General features: G+C 45.0%; 1 protein-coding gene across 2 annotated transcripts in view; it reads right to left on the bottom strand.

Moving 5' to 3' along the window:
* The window catches only part of RANBP17 (RAN binding protein 17), a 164,465-nt gene that overhangs the window by 9,229 nt on the left and 140,454 nt on the right, over positions 1 to 14,782 (bottom strand). The window lies entirely within an intron of this gene.

Consider the following 14,782-nt stretch of genomic DNA (forward strand, 5'->3'; position numbering starts at 1 on the left):
CTGTGATGCTTAGTCCAAAAAGACCATGCTCAGAGACAAGTTCACAACTGACCCAGAGGGAAAGTGCCATCCCTTCAAACTCCACCTTTATCAAACAATTCATGAGGATGTCTTTAAGGTCTCTAGCCCAGAATCGCTACTAATTCGCAAATTCACTGCAAAGCAAATATTTTAGGAAAGTTTTTGGCCTAAATATGGGAGAAGACCAAAATGTCCAAAATTCACCTGGGAAACACTAATTTGCGTCTATGCATAAGTAGTAGAGACAGTACTGAAATAAGCAAGGAATACGATGAATGTTATAATTCATAAAAACAAAGCCAATATAAAGCAATCTACGTAAGAGTAACTATTAATAGTGTGCTTTGATATTGGCCAACCAGGACAGGAAACAGCAAAATCCTCCCTCCCACTTCTGAGCTTTTTCCTCTGACAAGATCCTACCGTCAAACGTTTTTATTTTCACTTCTGACTCTAAGGATTAATGAACAAGTACCCTTTTAGAAATCATTAGCCTCGCAGGCAACAACACTGCATTCAAGAGTTAGCTAGGTCTCGTACCTGGACATATGTATGTCTCTTTTCTTCATGGGTCAACCCTTTACTCTCAGTTAAACTAGACAGTTACAACACTGCCAAGCGTTAATGCTTTCACACAAAGTTGCCTCTGTTTAAAGGAACTGCTGGGACTAGTGGTACCACTGCACTAATATGAACAAGGTTCTAACATCTGCCCATGAGCTCTCTGGAACAGTGATTAATGCCTCCCGTGAAGTCACGGAAGTTTATCACTTGCAGAGGTGGACAATTTGGAATCCTATTGTGTTGCCTTTGCAGATGTCTTAGACATCCCACTTCTTGCAAAGATTAAAAAAAAAAAAAAAAACCAAGACGTACGGCTTGGCATTAAGAATTGCATGCATAAAATCGGGGCAAACCTATCTATCATATCAAGACCCCTGTTGAAGGCTGTCAGGAGTGCGTTACGGCACAGGCAGAAGACAATCAGCAATTACTGAGCCTAATTCCACCAAGATGAAGGGCACCAAAATCCACGCTAACAGCCTTAAACTTCCTTTTCCCTTTTTCCGTGTTTCTCTCCCACAACTATTGCTGCTGCTGCTTTGTTTTCCTCCGCAGCTTCGGTTTCCTGTGCTACTTCTGCATGAGCCTACAGCAGGCTGTTTGCATTCCAGATCCTCCTCTTTTTTACAGTGCTGCTGACACACTCCAAGAGAGACTGCACCCGCAAACAAGCGCGAGGAGACCACCCCGCTGGAAAGGACTTCTGTCTAGGGGAGGCAGCCGGCGCAGGCTCATCCGCAAGGCAACGGAGCTCCTCTAGACAAGGCTCATGCTACTTTCCAACCACGCTTTGCCTCAGCAAACACCACTGCTCACTGGTGACGTACCTGACTTTAACTCTTTCTTGGACAGAGGTTATCAGGCTTTCATTTATTTTCACTTAATTCTCCCTCTCCCGCCTCTCTACTATTTTCACGTGATACAGAACAGCGTCCTCCCACATTGACAAGTGACATCCACCGCTTCCCCCTTCAGACCTCACGTGATCAGTGATGTGACTCTGTCGCCATCGGGAGAAACAGGTCGACCCACGCAGGAAAGAATTTCTAGATACTTGACGCACAGCTCCATGTATGTGCCCATTTTTGTTGCTCCCCCGAGTTGTTCAGGTCATGAGGGAACAGAAACTCTTACGGCTTCTGAAAGAGGCTCTGAAATAATGTGCCGCCTTCTTCGTATTTCATTTGCTGGCACACATTTACATGTAATTTGTATTTATGATGGCAACACGTGCAGAAATGATAACTGCAATTTTCTGAAGATGAGATCTTGCCCAATAACATCTACAGACGGGGAGATGAGGGCAGTTACATGGCCAGCACCGCTGCCTGGAGTGACCCTGCTCGCTCCCAGGCCATCAGCTGGACCCGGGTACATGGGCAAGCGTCCAGCAGCCAACAGCCACAGCACTGGCTGCATTTTTCTTTCACTTCTTTTGAGAACTGCAGAGCATTCAAAGTGTGCCACTGACCTACATCAGTATTACCATCCCATTTTACAGAGGGGCTGACCGAGGAGCAAAGTCTGTACGCAAAGCCACAGTGACACAGGCTGAGACTGGGGCACCCCCTCAACTGCCTCAGCTCCTTCCAGCCAGCACCCGGCCCTGGTCACGCCGCTGCTAGAGACCTGCAGCCCCTCTGACCGGGCAGCAGAAGCAGCCGGCGGGGTTCAGGTGGACTCGCGTGTATTTCGCATGCGGGTGTCAGGGGGAAACCCACGCTCCGGCACAGCCTCCCTACCCCACCTTCGCCACAAGTCTCATCATCTGACTGGAGAGCACAAAGCAACTCAACGGCACAACGAAGCGCACGGCACAGAAGCAGAACTGATCAAACGCACAGATTTTTTTTGTTTTCTAGGTGGAAAATACTCTACCAGTAGAAACCGAAACGTTTTGCTTCAGGAAAATGACTTCTCAGGTCCTGCCACGGACCCACTGCAACGCAGCGGCACCCCAGCAGCCGGGGCAGCTGCCCGAGGCGCGGGGCAGACTCAGTCCTCACGCTGACTCAGGCAGAAAATGAGGTCCCAAGGTGGGGAAGGAGACATCAAAAAGGAAGGAGGCGGGGGAACAGCTAATCTATTTTCTACTTAGTTCAAAACGGCAACCTTGCCTCCCTTCTCTTATCTTAAACACAGGGCGTCGCTTTATCTGGTTCAATAATGTTTCTCCTGACACATTTGTTCTTTACAAAAGGAACTATTGACAGAACAGGCAAGAATAAAGAACTGTTCTTCCGATAAATTAATTCTTCAGAGCTTCTCTTCCTTCAGAGCCTCTTTCTTTCTTGGGTGGAGGAGGAAAATGTCAGTCAAGATAACCCTCATTCTGAAAACTTCTTGTAAAAGAAGCTGGAAAAGAAGCTGCCTTTCCATTAAAAAGGCTTTTTTTTTTTTTTTGCTGCTCCACGTTATCAATAGAGAGAGCACTGGCATCACTGCAGGTCCCGTAACTCATTTCTCTCTCCCATACGTTGGGATGAATATTTTCTTCTGCTGCCACTAATCACATTTTAACATAAAGAACATTGTATTAACACTGGAGACAGCAGTATGTATGCCTTTACAAAGGATTTAGAATGGTCAAGAACTTGCACAGCTTTTAACCAAACACTTGGCTGGTAAAAACAGTCCTTTTTTCCAGTCAGATCTGAAAAAGGTTCATATTTTTTCATTGTTTAGCATATGAAATTTGGTAGGTTTTTTGTAGCTCTAGCTTCAGACAGTCCGCTCTTAATTTAGGAGCTGTGATTACTAATTTAAATGTCCTTTGGAGTTCTCAGTTCTTTCATCATCAATTCTTCCTATATCAATAAATGGATCATCATTTACTAATAATACGAGGAAGATTTAAATGCCCCAAGATTATTAAATACCTTAAATTTTAATCTGTTGTTTTAAAATATTTATTTTACTAGAAAGCCTAACTTTCCCATTGCTATTTTCCATGTTCAACGCTAAAATTTCCAGATGAAATAAGAAAACTAAAGCCTTTACTTATTATGAAAGTGAGAACCAACCCATCATTCCTAAACTAAAAATATCTAACGGTCAGAAACAGCAAATCAGTTGAGATTTGAGAATCGCACATCTTGTCCCCCTGCGCTATGAAACTACATTAGACCAACAAAGAGCTTTAACCGAGTTGTTCGGGAGGAGGAAAAGCGCGGAAGGCTGGTGCTGCAGCTGCCGTGGGTAGCTTCGACCTCCAGCACCAAATAACGGGCCGAGTTACATGCCAGCAGCTTTCCTTGCGGACACCCTCTCGGCTCTCCCCGTCCCGTTGCTAATTGTCATTACATGTACAGAAGAGGGAGGAGTTGCGGCAGGAGGGAGGGTGGCGGAGAGAGAAGAGGGCATCAGACAGAGGGCACAGGCAGTCCCCGAAACCGGGCTAACGTAACCGGAGCTCGTTTCAACAGCCTTTCTGCTCCGAGCCTTCTAAGCTACCCTCAGACCAAGCTTTTCTTTCAGCCTACATAGGCTAGATTCCTCCAGATTTCTGTTGACAGAATATAGCATTTCACCCTATTTATACGTACTTCCATTATATATATTTAAATAAACACTAATAACTAAAATGTCACGATTCAACTGCTGAAGCTTAAAATTGTGAGGGACCCAATCTTGTATCTCCATTTGGAATAGTTCAATTGGGTCTGGCCTTTTTGTTTCCTTTTATGAAAAATTAAGGTATAAATGGCTGAAAAAAATCCAATCCTGGTGTCCAGGTGACACACTGCATACCATGAACTAGTATATGCCTGCAGCTGATGGACTGAAATATGATTTAAGTGTATCTTTCATAGGGTATTCCTCTCAGTTATAGGTTATGTCCTGCTGGGAAAGTCTTTTCTCCCAATATTCAGAAGGGATGGAAAAGGGATGGCTACAGATGTGAAAAAGGAACAGTTACAGGGAGCATGGAGCTTGGCATTTCCCTGGGTATGTCTTTAAAACTGGCCAAAGGGCTGAGTATGGGAGATTCACTTGAAGTAGGTCCGAATCATGGGCCAGCAGGAATAATCATAAAATAAAGACTGTATTAACTTACGTCAAACCTGACTTTGTATCTGAAAGAGAAACATGAGCACACACTCTGAAGGATACATTTAGGATGATAGCTTAATGCTAACAACAAGCACCTGCAACGCACCCATTAAATTTACTACACCAGATCCACTGCAGTTTTCTGTTTTTTTCACTGTTAAAATAAATTCTCATATGTTAATAGCACAATAACACAGACCAGTGGTGCAAAGTGGACTTCTCAAAGCTAAAGCTTACTTTCATCATTTCCTACCTTTCCTACGTAGCCAGTAGTGAACTGCCTTTCAAGCAGTCGAGAGGATCACAAAGCAGATGTTTGTGCTACGCTAGGGAGTAACCACAACAGGGCTGGAACACGGGCAGCAGCCGCGTCCTGCACGCGAGCTGTTCACAGTGAAAGATTTTGCCCTACACTAGCATGTTTTCAAACAGTATTTTAGTATCTTTCCCTTAATCTGAGGGCACATTCTAGCATGACAGAACATGTTCTTTTCAAATTACCGTTGTATCTGAATTTTTTATGTGAAGGACTATAATAGTCGGGTCCAGTCTCGCCTGTCAGACCCGAGTCCATCTATCCTAAGCGAGACCGTGCTCCTGGGTGAGCTGGCATCCATCAGGGATGGAGAAGCGATGCCAGCTGGCTGCTACAGACTCACCTATAGTGAAGCAGTAAGTCTCACGGGATGGAGCAGTTTTGCCTAGTCTAAGGCTTGGCTACATTAAACACTGGAAGCGGAACAGTTAACTGCAGCAACACTTGAAAATGCCTGATGAATGAAACACCTCCTTTCTGCAGGGAGGAGGGGATACATTTCATTAATTATTACCTTCCAGGGTGTGCTGACTTGCTTCTGTCTGTGCTGAATTTCATGTAAACCCTCTGTTGAATGTCACACACTCATATGCTGCCTGAAGTGCTAGATTTTGTATTTGGATATCTGGTGTAGCTGACAGATGTTTACAAACTCGTGTATCTGCACAGCTTCTTTTTGCCTATCCATCTGTGCTCCCTGATAGACAGCAAATTATTCCACCTCAGGCTGGAATAATTTAAGATTGTGACATCAACCCTTAATCTGCATTTTTTAGCTGGTAGCATTCAGAGATTTTCAGTTACAGACACTAGAGTGTCATTTTAAATTAACCTAAGCTGTTTATTTAAGATTCAGCCATTTCTAAACAAGTGGCTGTAACTATACAGTGTTACAGCTGTTTTTAAAGATGACAGAACTGCGATTAACTGGGACTTTTGGTAAGCACGACCTGCCATAATTTGTAACGCAAACTTCAGGTTGGTATGGTGTAGGAGAAGGCCGAGCTCTTTAAAAACCTTATAAAAAATTAATAACACGTTCCCCTCTGCTTTTAGCAGTATACAAAGAAGCAGCTAGGTTCAGGTCTTTGTAAAGCCAGTTAGTCTTATCTCAGAAGAAGAACCTGAAGCATTTTTTCCAGTCCACGTGGTGAGAGCCTATCCCTTTCTCGCACAGCCAACACTCTTATCTGAGAGGTGACACAGGATGAAGTCAGTGTCTACTACCAGCATCTCTGACCAAATGACTAGTTACAGATTATTTAATCCTCTTGGGAGGAAAGAACAGCAGTTTCACCTACACCAAAGCCTTCCAGCAAGAGTCTATCTTCAGGAATGTAAATGATCCTATGCCCAAATCTTACAGTCCTCCCCTTAACTGACACTAGGACTTACAGCATGCATTTTAAATTGCTCAAATGCGAGCCATCACCCTTCTTTCTCTTCTCCTGCTCCTGAGAAATTCACCGGTGCCTTCCCTTGCATCAAGTGCTGGGAGTTGATACACAAAAGCACCTGGGGATTTTCAATGTTGCACCGGGATTTCAGGATAGGAATTGGGATCTTTGCCTGCTGGATCATTAGTTCTCTGAAATCTCTATTACAGGAAGGCCTTCCAAAATGCCAGTCAAGTGGGGAGGGAAGACAAGGTCAGAAAATGCTATTACTGGAAAAATAAAATAATGTAGTCTAAAAACAATTTGAGGCTAATCTCAAACTTAATCTCCAGAAACGTTCCAGAAATGTAAAAAGCTGCATACGGAGGGAAAGGCTGCGCACGAGATCGGCTTTAAATCCTTCACCCAAGGAACTTCAAGGTATCTGGCACTGAGCGCGTGCTTATCCCTGAACCCGAACCAGACTCCCGCCGACACCGAGTGGAAGCGTGCTCACTGCAACGCTCAGGGACGCAAATCCCACGCGTCAAGGAGCTGTCCTTAAACTGGGCTTAAGCTTGCACTCACCTTCAAGTCAAGCCCAGCCTAGCATCGACCACATAAGCCACCTGGCCTTGCAGCAACACGAGGAGATGTGCCGATCTCTTTTACAAGAGCCCTGACGTTCCTTGCCACGAGGCAGCTGGGGTTTGCCGGCAGCTTGAGCGTCGGCTCTGACTGCGTGGACGTCTGCCAGCAGCAGACCCAGAGGCATCCCCCACACAGCAACAGTAACCAGTAGTACAGAGAAAATTAGAACCAGGGTAATTATTTTACCCGTATTTACCTCGGTTTAGCACTGAGACGGAAATGATCAGCAGGGACAGGGGAGCAGGATGGGCTTTTAAACCACACCTTGAAGGAAATCAGAGTGTAAGAAACCCAGGAGCTTGGCTCTAGCCACCGTTCAAGGATCATCCATAAAGCAAAGTGACCTACTCCGCTCTACTGGAGCAGAGCGGTGTACTAGCATAGAACTTAAAAAGCCTAATCCAGGTATTAATTACCGATTGCCTAACAGATTTCAAGCCTCTTCTGTTTTCAAACTGTTCATAAATTGATTCTAATTTCTTCTGTGGAACAATTAAAAGTATTTTTGCTATCCTGATGAACTGAACTGTAACCAAAGCTATTGCAAATAAACATAAAAGACAGATGATAAAGATGGTAATAAGCATATTGCTACTGTGTCCTGAATAGTCACCAACACTTCTTAGTGAATATCATCTTTCACAACAACAACAAAGGATAAGAGCACAAGGCTATTTCATGCAGTCATCAAAACAAAATGCACTGAATATTATATTTCATACTAAATACATTACCCTGGCAGTTTGACACTCAACATTTCAATAGATATTGCGACTCTCTAACATTCTGCCTGAATTTCTGCAGATGGACTTTTAAGTATCAATGGAAGATTACTTTACTTGTCACACTAAAAAGATTTTAAAGAATGGTTGCACACACTTCATTTTTAATTTTTTTTATTTCTTTTTTTTTTAAAGGGAAACGAATCATGAATTCGGAAACACGGTTATACTGAAAGGTCAAATCCCGTGTTGTGTAGTAGTCCTTTGTGTGTAGTGCTCTTTCAATAGCTAAACTGTCTTGTCTCTGATGTGCCCAGCAAAGCATTGGGAGGATTCGCTCAAGTTAAACTAAGCTAACCTAAACTATGCTAAGCTAAGCTGAGATAAACTAACCCTGTTCCCAAACTCATCAATCTGTTGTGATACTGGGATTTTTAAAAAATTTATTTTATTTTATTTTTAAACCGTGCAGGTTCCTAGGGAGATGTACATGCACAAGAATCTCAATTTTCAGGAAAAAACCCCAAACAAGTAAACACCAGGGAAAAAACCCCAACAAACTAAGTTTCTGGATCTCATGATTTCAGAAGACACCTTGAGCACACAAATATCTCTCAGGATCACAAACAAACAAAACCGACAGCAATTTATTAGCCTAGGAAAAAAGTGGATATTCAGGTTCAATTCCAGAGTCCTGCAAATCGGAAATCTGCCAAGATTAAGTGGGACATGCATTTAGCGTACGCCAGTCATTAGAAGGTTTTCCGCAACAAACCAGCCCTTTTCACCTGCCGCATACCTTTCCGTTTGCTCAAAACGAGCACTGACTAGGTCAGAACGCTGCAGCAATTGCCTCATCAAACACCGGATCTCCAGACAAGCATCATCTCATCCGCTATGAGCTTCGACGGGCCACTGCTATCATATCCAACAGCAATTAAACATCCTTGTAAGCCGCTGCTATTCTAGAATTTTAAATTTGATATATTTTTTTTTTTTTTTAAATGGGGGAAGGGAACGGTGTTTGTTCACTGAGAGCGAGTTTCATTACTCACACGGCAAATCTGCCAGTAGCAGATCATGGAATGGATTGTTACCTTTCCCTATCCATTTTGTAAAGATATTGCTTTCTTTCCAGACTGCAAGCATCACTTCTAACTGGATTTTGAATTATAATGTGAACTTTACAAAATTATTGCTGCTATTCATATCGCTAGTTAGATTCTACAGAATGGCAATATTTTTTGCCCTTCCCCAAACCAGCACCTCTTAGTGTTTTATATAAAACAACCACGGCCAGCAGAAATCGAACATTTCCAAGTAACGTAAAGTATTACATTGCACTGAGTAAACAAGGACTACAACATTTTTGTACTTCTCCTTAAACTTATTTGCCTTTTTGAAAATATTTATGCAGCATAGAAGACATAAGGTTATTGAGAAATACAGCCAGTTCCTCTTCTTTAATTGAAACATTTATGCTTTTTGTTCTGGTAGCAAAAAGCAATGAACAGTAATAACGCAAGATAAATATACAAGAAACTTATAGATATGATTGTAAAACAACATCATCCTAATGTTTTCATTTAATTACCCCGAAACGTATTCTATTTAATATTCATTACTCAAAAGCCAATTTAAAAGAGAAAGAGGTGAAGGGACTTATTCAGAAAGACGGACTGTCATTCACTGCAATAGTTATCTAATATACAGAAGTTAATAAAGCAGATTAATCTACAAGTCCCTTTAAGCCATCACTGAGTTTAGAACAACTGCCTCTTTGACCTCTAACCCTCCCGCTGTGCACCAGTAGCAGGTGCCAGCTGCACTAAAATTATGGCTGACGCGTTTTAAGGCAAAGGCTTTTCTTACTTTGCTTCTGACCAGCAGCTGACCCTGTAGGAACGATTGTTTCATGTGCTGGCCTAAAGGCTACATAAACCAGTAACTGATAAACAAAAGCATACATACACCAGCTGCCTAGCCTGAGGGTGCACATCCAACACTGACACCTCTAGCAGTTTGTGCTGCAAGCCGGATCGCCGCTTTTTGTTTCCATACGTGAATTCTGTACAATACTTGTTACTTCGCGGAACTAAACTTCTCTCCATCCCCAAAACTGTTTGTGTAAACTATAGCACAGCTTGGATGATTAAGAGGAGATTCCCAATTTGATTTAGCACCATTATTAAGAGCGTGAAATCTTCAGATACATCACTAATGATGATGTATTTTAACATTAAAAGTCTTAAAATTAAATTACTCGATTCACATGACAACAAATCACAACAAGGCTTTAAACAAAGCAGAATTAGAAAAGACACTAAGCTCATTAATTTTTTTCATTTCTTAATTGACAGCACTCACGTAGCGATAGCTATACGTTTAGCAATATACTTGAGACCGAGGCTGCTGCCGCCTTTACACATGTGCAGCAAGAAGTGCGTATAAAAGAGAAGTAACCGTATTTTTCATTAAGATAAGATAGCTTTGACATAGTTATTTTGCTGATACAAATTACACAACCACAAAAACAATCAGAGTAATGATTAAATGCAGTTATGTACATGGGAGACTACTAGTGCAAATGTTAACATATTTAAATGGGTTCCCTTCATTAAAAAAATTATATATGATATTAAACCATCAATCAAATTGAAACACTAGAGTCTAAACGTATTGTCACTGGTTAAAATAAATGACTTTGAGACTGAATTTTGGCTCACTCAATATGGTGCCTTTTCTGTTGCTTAGCCACCCAAGTCTCTGCTGGCTTGGGCTACAGCTGGTATATCTCCATCCCTTTCAATTAATAAAGAAAGTTATGATAGTATTGGATAACATTTTTAAATTGTGCTAAGAGGCTGAAAACAGATGTCCCAATGAAAATCCCTCTCACTGCTGTATCAAACCTTTCAAGGCTCAAGCCAGCAAAAGCTGAGTACTCTGCTCCCGATTCAGCTGAGCCTTTAAACACATTTAATTTTGAGCATAGGAACAAAGGCACCTGTGGGTTTGATGTGCTCTTAAAATTAAGCATGTGCTCACGCACGTGGCTCAAGGTGCTCAGGTACTCAACATCTGGCACAACTGCCCTCTGTCAGTACAATTCGGATTTCTTTTTGTGATGTGCTTATACGCAAGTGCTTCTGCATGGGCCACGAAGCACGCATTATAAACACATCTCCTCTTCAGGTTTTTATTTCCATTACTGTGCATAACTCCACACTAGCTGCATATGGCACTGAGGTTTATCTGAAAAACAAAAACATCACTGATTTTACTACATAAAAGGGAAAAAGGGAAAGTAGCAATTTATAATACGTTTTTATTTTAGCAATGCCACTTGATTTTTCATTGCAGCTGGCATCTTTACTTTCTGTTTTACATTTGCTACGCAGTGCTGCTGTGCTGCTTCATTTAGTGCATCTTTGTCACTTGAAGTTCTAAGTCACAAGCGCTCAGCTCCCATGAGCAGCCCGGTGAGGTTGTACCCACCGCCGTGAAGCCACACATCCTCCTCCTATTACCGCAGCACTGCCCGCCCCATCCTCGCGCCCTTTTCCAGCACTACCACGCTCATCATCACCCGCGCCCTCAGAGTTCTTCGTTCACCCGCGCACCTTCCCAGCTACCCGCTGCAACGCTCCTTTCCTGGAGACCCCTCTCCAGCCCGCCTACTCCATCCACCGCATTCCGCTACGGCAATCGACGCCGGCTCTTCCCACGTCCCCGCCGAGCGTCCCGTGCCGCAGCGCTCCGCGCCCGTCGCCCCCAGAAACGCCGAACCCTCGGAAGGGCTCGGCGCAGGCGCAGCCTCCTCCCGCGGCCGCCCAGCCCCAAACCAGCCGTCCACCGCAACTGTCCCCTGCTGCGGGCCCACCTGGGCTGAAGAAGGGGAGCGGACCCGCCGGCCAGCAGGCGCGTGCCTTCTGGTTGCCGGCCGGCCGTGCCGCGCAGGCACGCGGTGCCGCTCCGCCGCTGCGCAGGCCAAACGGCGCCCGCCGCCGCTCCGACGCCAGCGAGTCGGAGCTGGCTTTGGCTGCGCGCTGTGTCTTGGCGCGGGCACTGTGCAGATCTAATCCAAACGTTGGTACAACGCTCAAACTCACCAAAACCCCTCCTTATTCTTATCCACGCGATCCTTCTGAAAATGACGCGCAGAATGCAATCACCGTGCAACACCTTCCCCTCATCGTTACACCTATACCTAACGCACCTCTCCAAGAAACACCGAAATGTCACCGAAGTCTTTTTTCTATTCTACCGACCAACCATTTATCCCCCTTCCACATCCAGCACAGAATTATTTCAATGACGGCTACGCAAACGGAGTTCTTCACCTACTGTGCGTGGCTCTTAGGAACGTTTGTCAGAACTACGGGTGAAAGACGCTACAAAACCGATTGATTTTTGGAAAGAACTAACACGAATAGTATTTTACCATACCAAAATTGAACTAACAGCCTGATGTGCACAATTCAGCAAGATAAGCATTTACAGGAGATAAAGGTAGCATCTTAAAACCAAAAATTACACTTCCATTTCCAAAGTGGAGCAAACACCAGCCTCACCTGTCAATCCTGGAGTAACAGCATAGAAAACTAAGAGCCTTTTAAAATTAAAGTGCTTGTGACACAACATAACGTAACAGCAATAGTTGAACGTAATACTGCTTTCTATCCGTAGATCTCAAATGACTTTACACAGGTTAATTCAGTTTAGTTGTAAGACACCATCACGAAGCAGCTGTTTGCAGATGAAGCTCAGACCAAGTAGCTCGCCCAGGGGGAACAAAGCTCGTGGCTCAGCAAAAAGCAGGGCCAAAGCCAACGGCCCCTGTTAGACTTCAAAGGGATGCAGTGACTTGCTCCTAAAGCAGTTGTGTCACTTCTGTGTTTTCTATTGCTCCCGTCTTGCACAGTCACGTCAACCTATTAAAAAACCAGAGCTGCTACAGGACCTATGTAAGCAAACAAAGTAAGAATTAGCAGGGTTTAAGTATACAACTCTGCTGCTCGAGGGACTAGAGAATTTGGGAGCCTCAGTCAGCGCCGTACAGCTCTGTGCTGAACGGCTTTCAGCTGCTGCATCGCCCGCCGCCCCAGCGCCCGGCTGGAAGCCTCCGAGCGGAGGAGCATCGCAACAGCTCCGCTGCCGCTTCAGGCGCTGCTGGGGAATAAGGAGGTGCCCTGCGCACGGAGCCGCGGGGCAGCCCCGCGAACTCCCCCGCTCGGGCGGCCGGGCGAGGCGCCGGTTGCGCAGCGGGCAGGGCTGCGGGCGGCCCCGGCGGGCGGGCCCCGGCGGGGCGCTGCGGCTCCCGCTGCCGCCGGCCACCGCGGGGAAGGCGCGGGAGGCGGGCGGGCTGACCGGCCCCCGGAGACCGCCCGCCCCGCTCCTCTCCTCTCCCCGCTCCCCGGGCTCGCCGCGGCCCCGCCGGCCGCTGGGGGCCCGGCCGTCCCCGCCCGAGGGAAGCGGCGGGGCCGGCTCTCCCCCACGGCGGCCGGCGCTCGGCCGGGGCCGCTGCCCGTCCCGGCGGGCCGGGAGGCGTGCGGAGGAGAGTCGGGCCGGGCCGGCCGTTCGCGTCGTTCGAGGGAGGAGGAGACGGCCGGGCCGGCGCCGGGGGGTGGCCGCAGGGCGACCGGAGGGCCGGACTCGGGGCGGGCTGTTCCTCGGGGGCTGCGGGACGCGTGAATTCTCCGAGTCCTTCCAGGGACCCAACTCGGAAGAAGTGCGCTAACTAGTAAATGATTGCCGTTATCGTTGCATCAGTTTAGTTTAAAGAGCTGACAAACCTCTCCAAACTCAAAGCACAATTAGTCATTAGGGTCTAGTTTTTCAGCACTGTTAAGCAATTTGTAACCCATTCCTTTTAATAGGGTTATGCATTACTTAACCGACACAGATGTCTTGAAAACTGAAACCGCTGGTTACGAAGCAGCAACCTTGTTCATTAGCTTCCATGATAGTCAAATCATCTATAAAACCAGTGTTTAATGGCCAGCCGATGAATAATCAATGTCTCACTTTTCATCTGAGTGTGAAAGTGAGAATAATCTAATACACCGTCCCCCTGGTAGAACGCGAGGCCTTGGGTTCCGTTTCTATTCAGGGCTGATTTATAACCCAATGGAAACCTGATGTAAACATATGATCAATGAGTCCCATCATTGCTGATAATAACCCCCAACCGGCCCACTCCCTCATCTCAAAAGCCATCCCTTTAGGCTATTAGTTTCGTCCAGCTAATCCTCTCTACTATTTCTGCCTGCTGCTTTTACCTTGGCCATCCGTTCAGTCCAGCAGACTCAGAAGTAATTTTATACGCAGCAGAGAGCGGGTGGAATTGATTTTTCACTCAGTGCTCGGTTCCCATCTGAATAATTATCAATTTTACTGCCTCATAAAGGGAAGAGTCAAAATTTCAAATCAATTCAAAAGAGCTTCTGAGACTACAGAAACTGTGCATGAGAATAAAGGTCAAAGTTGTCAGTGACCTCGGGAGATGATGTCAGATATTAGTACACTGAGTAGTTGACATCAGAGGCACTCAATACGATATGACTAGTGCTAATGCAAATCATATTTATGCTGACTACTGGAGACCATCCATTAATATTTAAAACAGTATGTGAAAGCCTGCATTCAAAATAAATATAACGTATTCCGCAGAATCTGAAGTTAATAAAGACAGATCACCACCCAGTCATATGCTGTGAAGTGAAGGATTACTGCATATTAACTGACAAAGTATTACATCAAGATTGCCACAAATGCAGGCAAGCCCAGAGCCCAGGTTGCTGTTCTGCCCCTTATGTTCCAATACGTTGCACGCACGGTACAATACTGAGCAATCTGATGTACCCAAATGCTGACTTCATTGCTAGTTTCCATGAAACCCCTATTAGGCAAGTAAAACATAAGAACCTGTAATACGACAAGGGAATCATCATATTCTGATAATGATGTCAATAATAAACATCATTAATATTCTCACAATATGCTATATACTGCCAGGAATATATTAGCTACCATTAGTTACTTTTCACCTTCAATTAGAACAGTAAACAAATGACAAC

Source organism: Aquila chrysaetos, chromosome 22 (assembly GCF_900496995.4).
Source record: "Aquila chrysaetos chrysaetos chromosome 22, bAquChr1.4, whole genome shotgun sequence".
Taxonomy (NCBI): domain Eukaryota; kingdom Metazoa; phylum Chordata; class Aves; order Accipitriformes; family Accipitridae; genus Aquila; species Aquila chrysaetos.